At 52.3% G+C, this 15,201-nt stretch overlaps 1 protein-coding gene across 5 annotated transcripts in view; it reads right to left on the reverse strand.

Annotated features, from left to right (window-relative positions):
• The window catches only part of LOC139538548 (ras-associated and pleckstrin homology domains-containing protein 1-like), a 187,114-nt gene that overhangs the window by 158,292 nt on the left and 13,621 nt on the right, over positions 1-15,201 (reverse strand). The window contains exon 2 of one of the 5 annotated variants that reach the window (XM_071340709.1): positions 875-1,017. The exons of the other annotated variants lie outside the window; for them this stretch is intronic. The gene's annotated coding sequence lies outside the window, so the exon portion shown is untranslated. The remainder of the gene's footprint in view (positions 1-874; positions 1,018-15,201) is intronic. 5 annotated transcript variants of the gene reach the window in all.

A 15,201-nucleotide genomic window follows, 5' to 3' on the forward strand; every position in this document is an offset into this window, starting at 1 on the left:
GAGGGGACAGAGTAGCGAGACAGGAGGGAGGGAGGGAGGGGACAGAGTAGCGAGAAAAGAGGGAGGGGACAGAGTAGCGAGACGGGAGGGAGGGAGGGGACAGAGTAGCGAGAAAAGAGGGAGGGGACAGAGAAGCGAGACGGGAGGGAGGGAGGGGACAGAGTAGCGAGACAGGAGGGAGGGAGGGGACAGAGTAGCGAGAAAAGAGGGAGGGGACAGAGTAGCGAGACGGAAGGGAGGGGACAGAGTAGCGAGACGGGAGGGAGGGAGGGGACAGAGTAGCGAGACAGGAGGGAGGGAGGGGACAGAGTAGCGAGACAGGAGGGAGGGAGGGGACAGAGTAGCGAGACAGGAGGGAGGGAGGGGACAGAGTAGCGAGACAGGAGGGAGGGAGGGGACAGAGTAGCGAGAAAAGAGGGAGGGGACAGAGTAGCGAGAAAAGAGGGAGGGGACAGAGTAGCGAAACAGGAGGGAGGGAGGGGACAGAGTAGCGAGACGGGAGGGAGGGAGGGGACAGAGTAGCGAGAAAAGAGGGAGGGGACAGAGTAGCGAGACGGGAGGGAGGGAGGGGACAGAGTAGCGAGACTGGAGGGAGGGAGGGGACAGAGTAGCGAGAAAAGAGGGAGGGGACAGAGTAGCGAGACAGGAGGGAGGGAGGGGACAGAGTAGCGAGACAGGAGGGAGGGAGGGACAGAGTAGCGAGACAGGAGGGAGGGGGGGACAGAGTAGAGAGACAGGAGGGAGGGGGGGACAGAGTAGCGAGACAGGAGGGAGGGAGGGGACAGAGTAGCGAGACGGGAGGGAGGGAACAGAGTAGCGAGCCAGTTGGCCAGCAAGTGGGAGGGTCTTCAGTGGTTGAATGAAATGTATTTACCTGCATAAGGTACGTTTGAATACCAACTACTGAGGAGTAATTTCCTAAGCGGGCCGCAAGTCAATAGACAGCATTCAGTCCGTCTCTCGCTCCGTCTCTCCAGCCCATTGATTGGCTAGCAGCTTCAACTAGGATCATAACCACTAGGACCAAATGAAGCAAAAATATGTATTATTAGTTATTATTGACGGTAAAGAAGTCTCGCCCTAATCCGCCCAGTTCCTGGTGAATACAATGCAGCATTTACCACAGAGCCAAACGTTTGCTAGCAGCTTAAACCAGCTTCACCACAGAGCCCCCAACTCATTCTCTAGCAGCCTCAAAAAACAGAGACGAACTTAGACTCACCGCCTGTTGGCTAGCAGCAGAAGTATTTACCACAAAACGTGGTTACCGGCTGGCTAGCAGCAGCTTCACCCAAACATTTACAGGAAGACGATCACAGCTCCGGTACATTCTGTCTAACATGGTTTTGTTAAGTACAAAGACAACAGAGCCCGTATGAATGGGTTTGAGACGAGCCGTCTCAGTCTGTCTATAGCTAGCTAGCCCCTCGGCATCTCGTAAAACAGACTGTGCAGACATTTGACACGGTGTGCTAGAATGTTCCTGTGACATTTCCCTCCATATGGAAGCGTCACCTTTGACCCCTCTGTTTTAGGGTGTTCTGAGAGAAAATACTAGTGAGCCCCAGACGAGCAGGAAGAAAAGCAGTCTTCCCTCCAACTGTTCTTCTACACGGAACAAAATTATAAAAACACAAAGTGTTGGTTCCATGTTTCATGAGCTGAAATAAAAGATCTCAAATGTTCCATATGAACAAAAAAAATCTAATTTCGCTCCAATTTTGAACACAAATTTTGTTTAAATCCCCGTTAGTGAGTATTTCTCCTTTGCCAAGATAATCCATCCACCTGATAGGTGTGGCATATCAGGAAGCAGATTAAACAGCATGATCATTACACAGGTGCACCTTGTGCTGGGGGACAATAAAAAGGCCACTTTGAAATGTATAGTTGTCACAATGCCACAGATGTCTAAAGTTTTGAGGTTGTGTGCAATTGGCATGCTGACTGCAGGAATGTCCACCAGAACTGTTGCAAGAGAATTGAATGTTAATTTCTCTACCACAAGCCACCTCAAACGTCATTTTAGAGAATTTGGCAGTACGTCCAACTGGCCTCACAACCGCAAACCACATGTAACCACGCCAGCCCAGGACCTCCACATCCGTCACCAGCTGATTTAGCTTGTTGTAGTCGGTCTGCTGCTAGCTAGCTTCACTGAAACACAGGAATGTTAGCTAGCTAAAGACGTTAGGCTCTGATAAACAGCATGTAGCTTGTCACATATTTAGGATAGCATGACGGCTTCCAAATCATGTGAAAGATGCAGATCTCCTACTAACATTACAGCATTTGTTAAATTCTTACTTCCCCCTTTATGATGATCTTGGACGCGTTAGTGGTAGTTTAATGATAACGTGATTATAATTCAGTGGAAAGTTAGGATTTTTTTTCTTAATGTAAACGTTCACACCTCTACTATGTCCTATATATTCCCTACGGGACCTGGTCAATAGTAGTGAACTATCTAGGGCAGGAGTAGGCAACCCTGGTCCTGGGAAAACATGGAAATTAAAACACAATGCTGCAACATTAGTAGGCACTTCCTGTTTTGGATTTATTAACCGACCGGGAAGACCAGGCGTGTCGGGTTCTAACCCGGTCGGGAAGACCAGGCGTGTCGGGTTCTAACCCGGTCGGGAAGACCAGGCGTGTCGGGTTCTAACCCGGTCGGGAAGACCAGGCGTGTCGGGTTCTAACCCGGTCGGGAAGACCAGGTGTGTCGGGTTCTAACTTGGCCGGGACGACCAGGTGTGTCAGGTTTAAAGACCAATCAAGTAGCTCCGTCTGTCAGGTGTGGTGCCTAGTTGGAACAGTACCTTTGGCACTTGAGGAACAGGGTGGTCGACCCCTGGTACAGGGCCATTTGGAACGTATCCTAGGACATGTTACAGTGTCCCTCGAAGTCAAACTAACTGCTCTTCTAATGTTTTCCAAGTGAAGGGGACAGGAAACCTGTTTATAATGACCTGTCTATTCCTTAATAAAACCTTCACTCTGGCTACGTGTGTATGACTGCTTAGTATTATGACATCCTAAAACATAAATGAACACACATAGAGGCTATTCCACTGGTACCGTTTTCAAACACTCTTATCTCTAGCCCAACACAGACAAGTCACAAACACAACGTGTGTGTGTGTGAGAGAGAGACATTCTCTACAGCCCTACTCTCAAGTTAAGTTCAATCACACCGAAACATTACATTCATTCTACCACATATTAATTTCAAGTCAGTGTTTTCATGTAGAGTTGAGAAGGTAGAGGAGAGAGAGAGAGAGATCGAAGGTAGAGAGGAGAGAGAGAGAGGAGAGAGAAGAGTTGAGAAGGTAGAGGAGAGAGAGAGAGAGAGAGAGAGAGAGAGAGAGAGAGAGAGAGAGAGAGAGAGAGAGAGAGAGAGAGAGAGAGATCGAAAAGTTGAGAAGGTAGAGAGGAGAGAGAGAGGAGAGAGAAGAGTTGAGAAGGAAGAGGAGAGAGAGAGAGGAGAGAGAGAAGGGTTGAGAAGGTAGAGGAGAGAGAGAAGGGTTGAGAAGGTAGAGGAGAGAGAGAGAAGGGTTGAGAAGGTAGAGGAGAGAGAGAGAAGGGTTGAGAAGGTAGAGGAGAGAGAGAAGGGTTGAGAAGGTAGAGGAGAGAGAAGATTTGAGAAGGTAGAGGAGAGAGAAGGGTTGAGAAGGTAGAGTTAAAAGAGAGAAAAGCTACTTTTGAGGATCCTCTCTAAAAAACTAAACTGCCACCTGACATGTGGGATTGGTTGTCAAGATGAAAGCAGCGTCAGTGAGAACTGCCTCGGCCTCCCCAAAAGATGAGTGGTAGAAGGCTGAAATGGATGGCATCCAACTGACGCGAGTTGTGGTGCAACCCGAAAAAAAAGTAATATTGATTAAGCTATAGTTTAGGCCTACTACGGTCACTAGAAATAAATATTGATCAGCCATATCTGCCTGCATATGGTCCCACTCCTATTAAGACAGGCTATATTATACACGACATAGCTCAAGAGAAAGCGGGAGCAGGCGGGTACGGTATGAAAAGCAGAGAGAGCAGGCGGGTACGGTGTGAAAAGCAGAGAGCAGGCGGGTACGGTGTGAAAAGCAGAGAGCAGGCGGGTACGGTATGAAAAGCCAGCGGGAGCAGGCGGGTACGGTGTGAAAAGCAGAGAGCAGGCGGGTACGGTATGAAAAGCCAGCGGGAGCAGGCGGGTACGGTGTGAAAAGCAGAGAGCAGGCGGGTACGGTATGAAAAGCCAGCGGGAGCAGGCGGGTACGGTATGAAAAGCAGAGAGAGCAGGCGGGTACGGTATGAAAAGCAGAGAGAGCAGGCGGGTACGGTATGAATAGCCAGCGGGAGCAGACGGGTGCGGTATGAATAGCCAGCGGGAGCAGGCGGGTACGGTATGAATAGCAGAGAGCAGACGGGTACGGTATGAAAAGCAGAGAGCAGGCGGGTACGGTGTGAAAAGCCAGCGGGAGCAGGCGGGTACGGTATGAAAAGCAGTCAAGATAGCTAGAGATGAGTGACTTAGCGGACGTTATAATGAATGTCGCATTCATGTATCGTCACTCTGCAGAGTTTCTCCAGTCTGTAGGAGGTTTCTCTGAAGTCAGTCCTGAGAAGAAGGGCAGTACAGTGTCCGAAACGACTACAGAGGCTGCTAACCCCCAAAGCCAAGGGTCAGCTAAACCTAATCACTGTACACCACAGCAGAATGCTACAAAGAGGGAACGCAGTGACTGCACCGTAACATACTGCACCGTAACATACTGCACCGTAACATACTGCTCGGTAACATACTGCACCGTAACATACTGCTCGGTAACATACTGCTCGGTAACATACTGCTCGGTAACATACTGCTCGGTAACATACTGCTCGGTAACATACTGCACCGTAACATACTGCTCGGTAACATACTGCTCGGTAACATACTGCTCGGTAACATACTGCTCGGTAACATACTGCACCGTAACATACTGCTCGGTAACATACTGCTCGGTAACATACTGCTCGGTAACATACTGCTCGGTAACATACTGCTCGGTAACATACTGCACCGTAACATACTGCACCGTAACATACTGCTCGGTAACATACTGCACCGTAACATACTGCTCGGTAACATACTGCACCGTAACATACTGCACCGTAACATACTGCACCGTAACATACTGCTCGGTAACATACTGCACCGTAACATACTGCTCGGTAACATACTGCTCGGTAACATACTGCTCGGTAACATACTGCTCGGTAACATACTGCTCGGTAACATACTGCTCGGTAACATACTGCTCGGTAACATACTGCTCGGTAACATACTGCTCGGTAACATACTGCACCGTAACATACTGCTCGGTAACATACTGCTCGGTAACATACTGCTCGGTAACATACTGCTCGGTAACATACTGCTCGGTAACATACTGCTCGGTAACATACTGCTCGGTAACATACTGCACCGTAACATACTGCTCGGTAACATACTGCTCGGTAACATACTGCTCGGTAACATACTGCTCGGTAACATACTGCACCGTAACATACTGCACCGTAACATACTGCACCGTAACATACTGCACCGTAACATACTGCTCGGTAACATACTGCTCGGTAACATACTGCACCGTAACATACTGCTCGGTAACATACTGCTCGGTAACATACTGCTCGGTAACATACTGCTCGGTAACATACTGCTCGGTAACATACTGCTCGGTAACATACTGCTCGGTAACATACTGCACCGTAACATACTGCACCGTAACATACTGCACCGTAACATACTGCTCGGTAACATACTGCTCGGTAACATACTGCACCGTAACATACTGCTCGGTAACATACTGCTCGGTAACATACTGCTCGGTAACATACTGCTCGGTAACATACTGCTCGGTAACATACTGCTCGGTAACATACTGCACCGTAACATACTGCTCGGTAACATACTGCACCGTAACATACTGCTCGGTAACATACTGCTCGGTAACATACTGCACCGTAACATACTGCACCGTAACGTCACAGCTCTGTACAGGTTTTGACAGAGACGTTCTGATCTTGAGCGGCACGCGACAGGAAGTCACCCCCATCCTTCCCACTGATTGGCCACCTTCTGCACCTGTTTCGTTGTCCGAGTGAGGGAAACGCTGTAAATTAAAAGATGACTCAATGTATTTTTAAAAAGATGGAGCTGTCGAGGATAAATACCACTGATGTCATTACAAGCCAAAACAGCCGTGAGTTGAAAATGTCCACATCATAAAACTCATGTCAAAGAAGAGTGTCAGCGTTTAATAATCACTATGTTTGATGTTCAGGTACCAGATGACATGTCGTTGGGTTGTTCTGAAACACAATGAGACCATTTATCTTTTGTGGAGACAATTAGCCGGCAGAACACACCCTTAAAATAAACGATCCGTTTCTCTGAATTGCCCTGTAAAAGCCTCACACTAAGATTGTATTTTATAACTGAGCAAGTCATGTTGGGCAATAGGAGCAAATCAGCACTCTCCATAAACCAATTCAGCCCGGATGTCCCGGCAGTAACTCTGGTAGCATTTGAGACATAACTAAAAGTTACATGTCTATAGATCCCTCTGACCCCCCCCCCCACAACAGACCAGCTAGATGTCTATAGATCCCTCTGACCCCCCCCCAACAGACCAGCTAGATGTCTATAGATCCCTCTGACCCCCCCCCCCACAACAGAGACCAGCTAGATGTCTATAGATCCCTCTGACCCCCCCCCCCCCCACAACAGAGACCAGCTAGATGTCTATAGATCCCTCTGACCCCCCCCCCCCCCCCACAACAGACCAGCTAGATGTCTATAGATCCCTCTGACCCCCCCACAACAGACCAGCTAGATGTCTATAGATCCCTCTGACCCCCCCACATCAGAGACCAGCTAGATGTCTATAGATCCCTCTGACCCCCCCACAACAGAGACCAGCTAGATGTCTATAGATCCCTCTGACCCCCCCACAACAGACCAGCTAGATGTCTATAGATCCCTCTGACCCCCCCACAACAGAGACCAGCTAGATGTCTATAGATCCCTCTGACCCCCCCCCCCCCCCACAACAGAGACCAGCTAGATGTCTATAGATTCCTCTGACCCCCCCCCCACAACAGACCAGCTAGATGTCTATAGATTCCTCTGACCCCCCCCCCACAACAGACCAGCTAGATGTCTATAGATCCCTCTGACCCCCCCCACAACAGAGACCAGCTAGATGTCTATAGATCCCTCTGACCCCCCCACAACAGAGACCAGCTAGATGTCTATAGATCCCTCTGACCCCCCCCCCCCCCACAACAGAGACCAGCTAGATGTCTATAGATCCCTCTGACCCCCCCACAACAGAGACCAGCTAGATGTCTATAGATCCCTCTGACCCCCCCACAACAGAGACCAGCTAGATGTCTATAGATCCCTCTGACCCCCCCACAACAGACCAGCTAGATGTCTATAGATCCCTCTGACCCCCCCCCCCCCCCCACAACAGACCAGCTAGATGTCTATAGATCCCTCTGACCCCCCCACAACAGAGACCAGCTAGATGTATATAGATCCCTCTGACCCCCCCCCCCACAACAGAACAGCTAGATGTCTATAGATCCCTCTGACCCCCCCACAACAGACCAGCTAGATGTCTATAGATCCCTCTGACCCCCCCACAACAGAGACCAGCTAGATGTCTATAGATCCCTCTGACCCCCCCCCCCCACAACAGAACAGCTAGATGTCTATAGATCCCTCTGACCCCCCCACAACAGACCAGCTAGATGTCTATAGATCCCTCTGACCCCCCCCCCACAACAGACCAGCTAGATGTCTATAGATCCCTCTGACCCCCCCACAACAGACCAGCTAGATGTCTATAGATCCCTCTGACCCCCCCACAACAGAGACCAGCTAGATGTCTATAGATCCCTCTGACCCCCCCCCCACAACAGAACAGCTAGATGTCTATAGATCCCTCTGACCCCCCCACAACAGACCAGCTAGATGTCTATAGATCCCTCTGACCCCCCCACAACAGAGACCAGCTAGATGTCTATAGATCCCTCTGACCCCCCCCCCACAACAGAACAGCTAGATGTCTATAGATCCCTCTGACCCCCCCCCCCCACAACAGACCAGCTAGATGTCTATAGATCCCTCTGACCCCCCCACAACAGACCAGCTAGATGTCTATAGATCCCTCTGACCCCCCCACAACAGACCAGCTAGATGTCTATAGATCCCTCTGACCCCCCCCCACAACAGACCAGCTAGATGTCTATAGATCCCTCTGACCCCCCCCCCCACAACAGACCAGCTAGATGTCTATAGATCCCTCTGACCCCCCCCCCCCCACAACAGAGACCAGCTAGATGTCTATAGATCCCTCTGACCCCCCCACAACAGACCAGCTAGATGTCTATAGATCCCTCTGACCCCCCCACAACAGAGACCAGCTAAATGTCTATAGATCCCTCTGACCCCCCCCCCCCCACAACAGACCAGCTAGATGTCTATAGAGCCCTCTGACCCCCCCACAACAGAGACCAGCTAGATGTCTATAGATCCCTCTGACCCCCCCACAACAGAGACCAGCTAGATGTCTATAGAGCCCTCTGACCCCCCCACAACAGAGACCAGCTAGATGTCTATAGATCCCTCTGACCCCCCCACAACAGAGACCAGCTAGATGTCTATAGATCCCTCTGACCCCCCCACAACAGAGACCAGCTAGATGTCTATAGATCCCTCTGACCCCCCCACAACAGACCAGCTAGATGTCTATAGATCCCTCTGACCCCCCCACATCAGAGACCAGCTACATGTCTATAGATCCCTCTGACCCCCCCACAACAGAGACCAGCTACATGTCCATAGATCCCTCTGACCCCCCCACAACAGAGACCAGCTAGATGTCTATAGATCCCTCTGACCCCCCCACAACAGACCAGCTAGATGTCTATAGATCCCTCTGACCCCCCCACAACAGACCAGCTAGATGTCTATAGATCCCTCTGACCCCCCCACAACAGACCAGCTAGATGTCTATAGATCCCTCTGACCCCCCCACAACAGACCAGCTAGATGTCTATAGATCCCTCTGACCCCCCCCCCCCCCACAACAGACCAGCTAGATGTCTATAGATCCCTCTGACCCCCCCACAACAGAGACCAGCTAGATGTCTATAGATCCCTCTGACCCCCCCCCCCCCCCCACAACAGAGACCAGCTAGATGTCTATAGATTCCTCTGACCCCCCCACAACAGAGACCAGCTAGATGTCTATAGATCCCTCTGACCCCCCCCCCACAACAGACCAGCTAGATGTCTATAGATCCCTCTGACCCCCCCACAACAGAGACCAGCTAGATGTCTATAGATCCCTCTGACCCCCCCACATCAGAGACCAGCTACATGTCCATAGATCCCTCTGACCCCCCCACAACAGACCAGCTAGATGTCTATAGATCCCTCTGACCCCCCCACAACAGAGACCAGCTAGATGTCTATAGATCCCTCTGACCCCCCCACAACAGACCAGCTAGATGTCTATAGATCCCTCTGACCCCCCCACAACAGAGACCAGCTAGATGTCTATAGATCCCTCTGACCCCCCCACAACAGAGACCAGCTAGATGTCTATAGATCCCTCTGACCCCCCCACAACAGACCAGCTAGATGTCTATAGATCCCTCTGACCCCCCCCCCCCCCCCACAACAGATCAGCTAGATGTCTATAGATCCCTCTGACACCCCCCACAACAGACCAGCTAGATGTCTATAGATCCCTCTGACCCCCCCACAACAGACCAGCTAGATGTCTATAGATCCCTCTGACCCCCCCCCACAACAGACCAGCTAGATGTCTATAGATCCCTCTGACCCCCCCCCACAACAGACCAGCTAGATGTCTATAGATCCCTCTGACCCCCCCCCCCCCCACAACAGAGACGAGCTAGATGTCTATAGATCCCTCTGACCCCCCCCCCCCCCCACAACAGAGACCAGCTAGATGTCTATAGATCCCTCTGACCCCCCCCCCCCCCCCACAACAGACCAGCTAGATGTCTATAGATCCCTCTGACCCCCCCCCCCCACAACAGAGACCAGCTAGATGTCTATAGATCCCTCTGACCCCCCCCCCCCCACACAACAGAGACCAGCTAGATGTCTATAGATCCCTCTGACCCCCCCACAACAGACCAGCTAGATGTCTATAGATCCCTCTGACCCCCCCCCACAACAGAGACCAGCTAGATGTCTATAGATCCCTCTGACCCCCCCCCACAACAGACCAGCTAGATGTCTATAGATCCCTCTGACCCCCCCCACAACAGACCAGCTAGATGTCTATAGATCCCTCTGACCCCCCCACAACAGAGACGAGCTAGATGTCTATAGATCCCTCTGACCCCCCCACAACAGAGACCAGCTAGATGTCTATAGATCCCTCTGACCCCCCCCCCCCACAACAGAGACCAGCTAGATGTCTATAGATCCCTCTGACCCCCCCACAACAGAGACCAGCTAGATGTCTATAGATCCCTCTGACCCCCCCCCCAACAACAGAGACCAGCTAGATGTCTATAGATCCCTCTGACCCCCCCCCCCCACAACAGAGACCAGCTAGATGTCTATAGATCCCTCTGACCCCCCCACAACAGACCAGCTAGATGTCTATAGATCCCTCTGACCCCCCCACAACAGACCAGCTAGATGTCTATAGATCCCTCTGACCCCCCCACAACAGACCAGCTAGATGTCTATAGATCCCTCTGACCCCCCCACAACAGACCAGCTAGATGTCTATAGATCCCTCTGACCCCCCCCCCCCACAACAGAGACCAGCTAGATGTCTATAGATCCCTCTGACCCCCCCCCCCCCCACAACAGAGACCAGCTAGATGTCTATAGATCCCTCTGACCCCCCCACAACAGACCAGCTAGATGTCTATAGATCCCTCTGACCCCCCCACAACAGACCAGCTAGATGTCTATAGATCCCTCTGACCCCCCCACAACAGACCAGCTAGATGTCTATAGATCCCTCTGACCCCCCCACAACAGACCAGCTAGATGTCTATAGATCCCTCTGACCCCCCCCCACAACAGACCAGCTAGATGTCTATAGATCCCTCTGACCCCCCCACAACAGACCAGCTAGATGTCTATAGATCCCTCTGACCCCCCCACAACAGACCAGCTAGATGTCTATAGATCCCTCTGACCCCCCCACAACAGACCAGCTAGATGTCTATAGATCCCTCTGACCCCCCCACATCAGAGACCAGCTAGATGTCTATAGATCCCTCTGACCCCCCCACAACAGAGACCAGCTAGATGTCTATAGATCCCTCTGACCCCCCCACAACAGACCAGCTAGATGTCTATAGATCCCTCTGACCCCCCCACAACAGACCAGCTAGATGTCTATAGATCCCTCTGACCCCCCCACAACAGACCAGCTAGATGTCTATAGATCCCTCTGACCCCCCCCCCCACAACAGAGACCAGCTAGATGTCTATAGATCCCTCTGACCCCCCCCCCCACCCCACAACAGAGACCAGCTAGATGTCTATAGATCCCTCTGACCCCCCCCCCCCCCCCACAACAGAGACCAGCTAGATGTCTATAGATCCCTCTGACCCCCCCACAACAGACCAGCTAGATGTCTATAGATCCCTCTGACCCCCCCCCCCACAACAGAGACCAGCTAGATGTCTATAGATCCCTCTGACCCCCCCCCCCACAACAGAGACCAGCTAGATGTCTATAGATCCCTCTGACCCCCCCACAACAGACCAGCTAGATGTCTATAGATCCCTCTGACCCCCCCACAACAGAGACCAGCTAGATGTCTATAGATCCCTCTGACCCCCCCCACAACAGACCAGCTAGATATCTATAGATCCCTCTGACCCCCCCACAACAGAGACCAGCTAGATGTCTATAGATCCCTCTGACCCCCCCACAACAGACCAGCTAGATGTCTATAGATCCCTCTGACCCCCCCACAACAGACCAGCTAGATGTCTATAGATCCCTCTGACCCCCCCACAACAGAGACCAGCTAGATGTCTATAGATCCCTCTGACCCCCCCACAACAGAGACCAGCTAGATGTCTATAGATCCCTCTGACCCCCCCACAACAGACCAGCTAGATGTCTATAGATCCCTCTGACCCCCCCCCCCGCCACAACAGAGACCAGCTAGATGTCAATAGATCCCTCTGACCCCCCCCACAACAGAGACCAGCTAGATGTCTATAGATCCCTCTGACCCCCCCACAACAGACCAGCTAGATGTCTATAGATCCCTCTGACCCCCCCCACAACAGACCAGCTAGATGTCTATAGATCCCTCTGACCCCCCCACAACAGAGACCAGCTAGATGTCTATAGATCCCTCTGACCCCCCCACAACAGAGACCAGCTAGATGTCTATAGATCCCTCTGACCCCCCCACAACAGAGACCAGCTAGATGTCTATAGATCCCTCTGACCCCCCCCACAACAGACCAGCTAGATGTCTATAGATCCCTCTGACCCCCCCCCCCCCCCACAACAGACCAGCTAGATGTCTATAGATCCCTCTGACCCCCCCACAACAGACCAGCTAGATGTCTATAGATCCCTTTGACCCCCCCCCCCCCACAACAGACCAGCTAGATGTCTATAGATCCCTCTGACCCCCCCACAACAGACCAGCTAGATGTCTATAGATCCCTCTGACCCCCCCCCCCCCCCCCCCACAACAGACCAGCTAGATGTCTATAGATCCCTCTGACCCCCCCACAACAGACCAGCTAGATGTCTATAGATCCCTCTGACCCCCCCCACAACAGAGACCAGCTAGATGTCTATAGATCCCTCTGACCCCCCCCCCCACAACAGAGACCAGCTAGATGTCTATAGATCCCTCTGACACCCCCCCCCCCCCCCCACAACAGAGACCAGCTAGATGTCTATAGATCCCTCTGACCCCCCCACAACAGAGACCAGCTAGATATCTATAGATCCCTCTGACCCCCCCACAACAGACCAGCTAGATGTCTATAGATCCCTCTGACCCCCCCACAACAGAGACCAGCTAGATGTCTATAGATCCCTCTGACCCCCCCACAACAGACCAGCTAGATGTCTATAGATCCCTCTGACCCCCCCACAACAGACCAGCTAGATGTCTATAGATCCCTCTGACCCCCCCACAACAGAGACCAGCTAGATGTCTATAGATCCCTCTGACCCCCCCCACAACAGACCAGCTAGATGTCTATAGATCCCTCTGACCCCCCCACAACAGAGACCAGCTAGATGTCTATAGATCCCTCTGACCCCCCCACAACAGAGACCAGCTAGATGTCTATAGATCCCTCTGACCCCCCCCCCCCCCCACAACAGAGACCAGCTAGATGTCTATAGATCCCTCTGACCCCCCCCCCCACAACAGAGACGAGCTAGATGTCTATAGATCCCTCTGACCCCCCCCCCCCACAACAGAGACCAGCTAGATGTCTATAGATCCCTCTGACCCCCCCCCCCCACAACAGACCAGCTAGATGTCTATAGATCCCTCTGACCCCCCCCCCACAACAGAGACCAGCTAGATGTCTATAGATCCCTCTGACCCCCCCCCCCCCCCACACAACAGAGACCAGCTAGATGTCTATAGATCCCTCTGACCCCCCCACAACAGACCAGCTAGATGTCTATAGATCCCTCTGACCCCCCCCCCACAACAGAGACCAGCTAGATGTCTATAGATCCCTCTGACCCCCCCCCACAACAGACCAGCTAGATGTCTATAGATCCCTCTGACCCCCCCCACAACAGACCAGCTAGATGTCTATAGATCCCTCTGACCCCCCCACAACAGAGACGAGCTAGATGTCTATAGATCCCTCTGACCCCCCCACAACAGAGACCAGCTAGATGTCTATAGATCCCTCTGACCCCCCCCACAACAGACCAGCTAGATGTCTATAGATCCCTCTGACCCCCCCACAACAGACCAGCTAGATGTCTATAGATCCCTCTGACCCCCCCCCACAACAGACCAGCTAGATGTCTATAGATCCCTCTGACCCCCCCACAACAGACCAGCTAGATGTCTATAGATCCCTCTGACCCCCCCACAACAGACCAGCTAGATGTCTATAGATCCCTCTGACCCCCCCCCACAACAGACCAGCTAGATGTCTATAGATCCCTCTGACCCCCCCCCCCACAACAGACCAGCTAGATGTCTATAGATCCCTCTGACCCCCCCCACAACAGACCAGCTAGATGTCTATAGATCCCTCTGACCCCCCCACAACAGACCAGCTAGATGTCTATAGATCCCTCTGACCCCCCCCCCACAACAGAGACCAGCTAGATGTCTATAGATCCCTCTGACCCCCCCCCCACAACAGAGACCAGCTAGATGTCTATAGATCCCTCTGACCCCCCCCCACAACAGACCAGCTAGATGTCTATAGATCCCTCTGACCCCCCCCCCCACAACAGAGACCAGCTAGATGTCTATAGATCCCTCTGACCCCCCCCCCCACAACAGAGACCAGCTAGATGTCTATAGATCCCTCTGACCCCCCCACAACAGACCAGCTAGATGTCTATAGATCCCTCTGACCCCCCCACAACAGAGACCAGCTAGATGTCTATAGATCCCTCTGACCCCCCCCACAACAGACCAGCTAGATATCTATAGATCCCTCTGACCCCCCCACAACAGAGACCAGCTAGATGTCTATAGATCCCTCTGACCCCCCCACAACAGACCAGCTAGATGTCTATAGATCCCTCTGACCCCCCCACAACAGACCAGCTAGATGTCTATAGATCCCTCTGACCCCCCCACAACAGAGACCAGCTAGATGTCTATAGATCCCTCTGACCCCCCCACAACAGAGACCAGCTAGATGTCTATAGATCCCTCTGACCCCCCCACAACAGACCAGCTAGATGTCTATAGATCCCTCTGACCCCCCCCCCCCGCCACAACAGAGACCAGCTAGATGTCAATAGATCCCTCTGACCCCCCCACAACAGAGACCAGCTAGATGTCTATAGATCCCTCTGACCCCCCCACAACAGACCAGCTAGATGTCTATAGATCCCTCTGACCCCCCCCACAACAGACCAGCTAGATGTCTATAGATCCCTCTGACCCCCCCACAACAGAGACCAG

This window comes from Salvelinus alpinus, chromosome 14 (genome assembly GCF_045679555.1).
Source record: "Salvelinus alpinus chromosome 14, SLU_Salpinus.1, whole genome shotgun sequence".
NCBI lineage: Eukaryota > Metazoa > Chordata > Actinopteri > Salmoniformes > Salmonidae > Salvelinus > Salvelinus alpinus.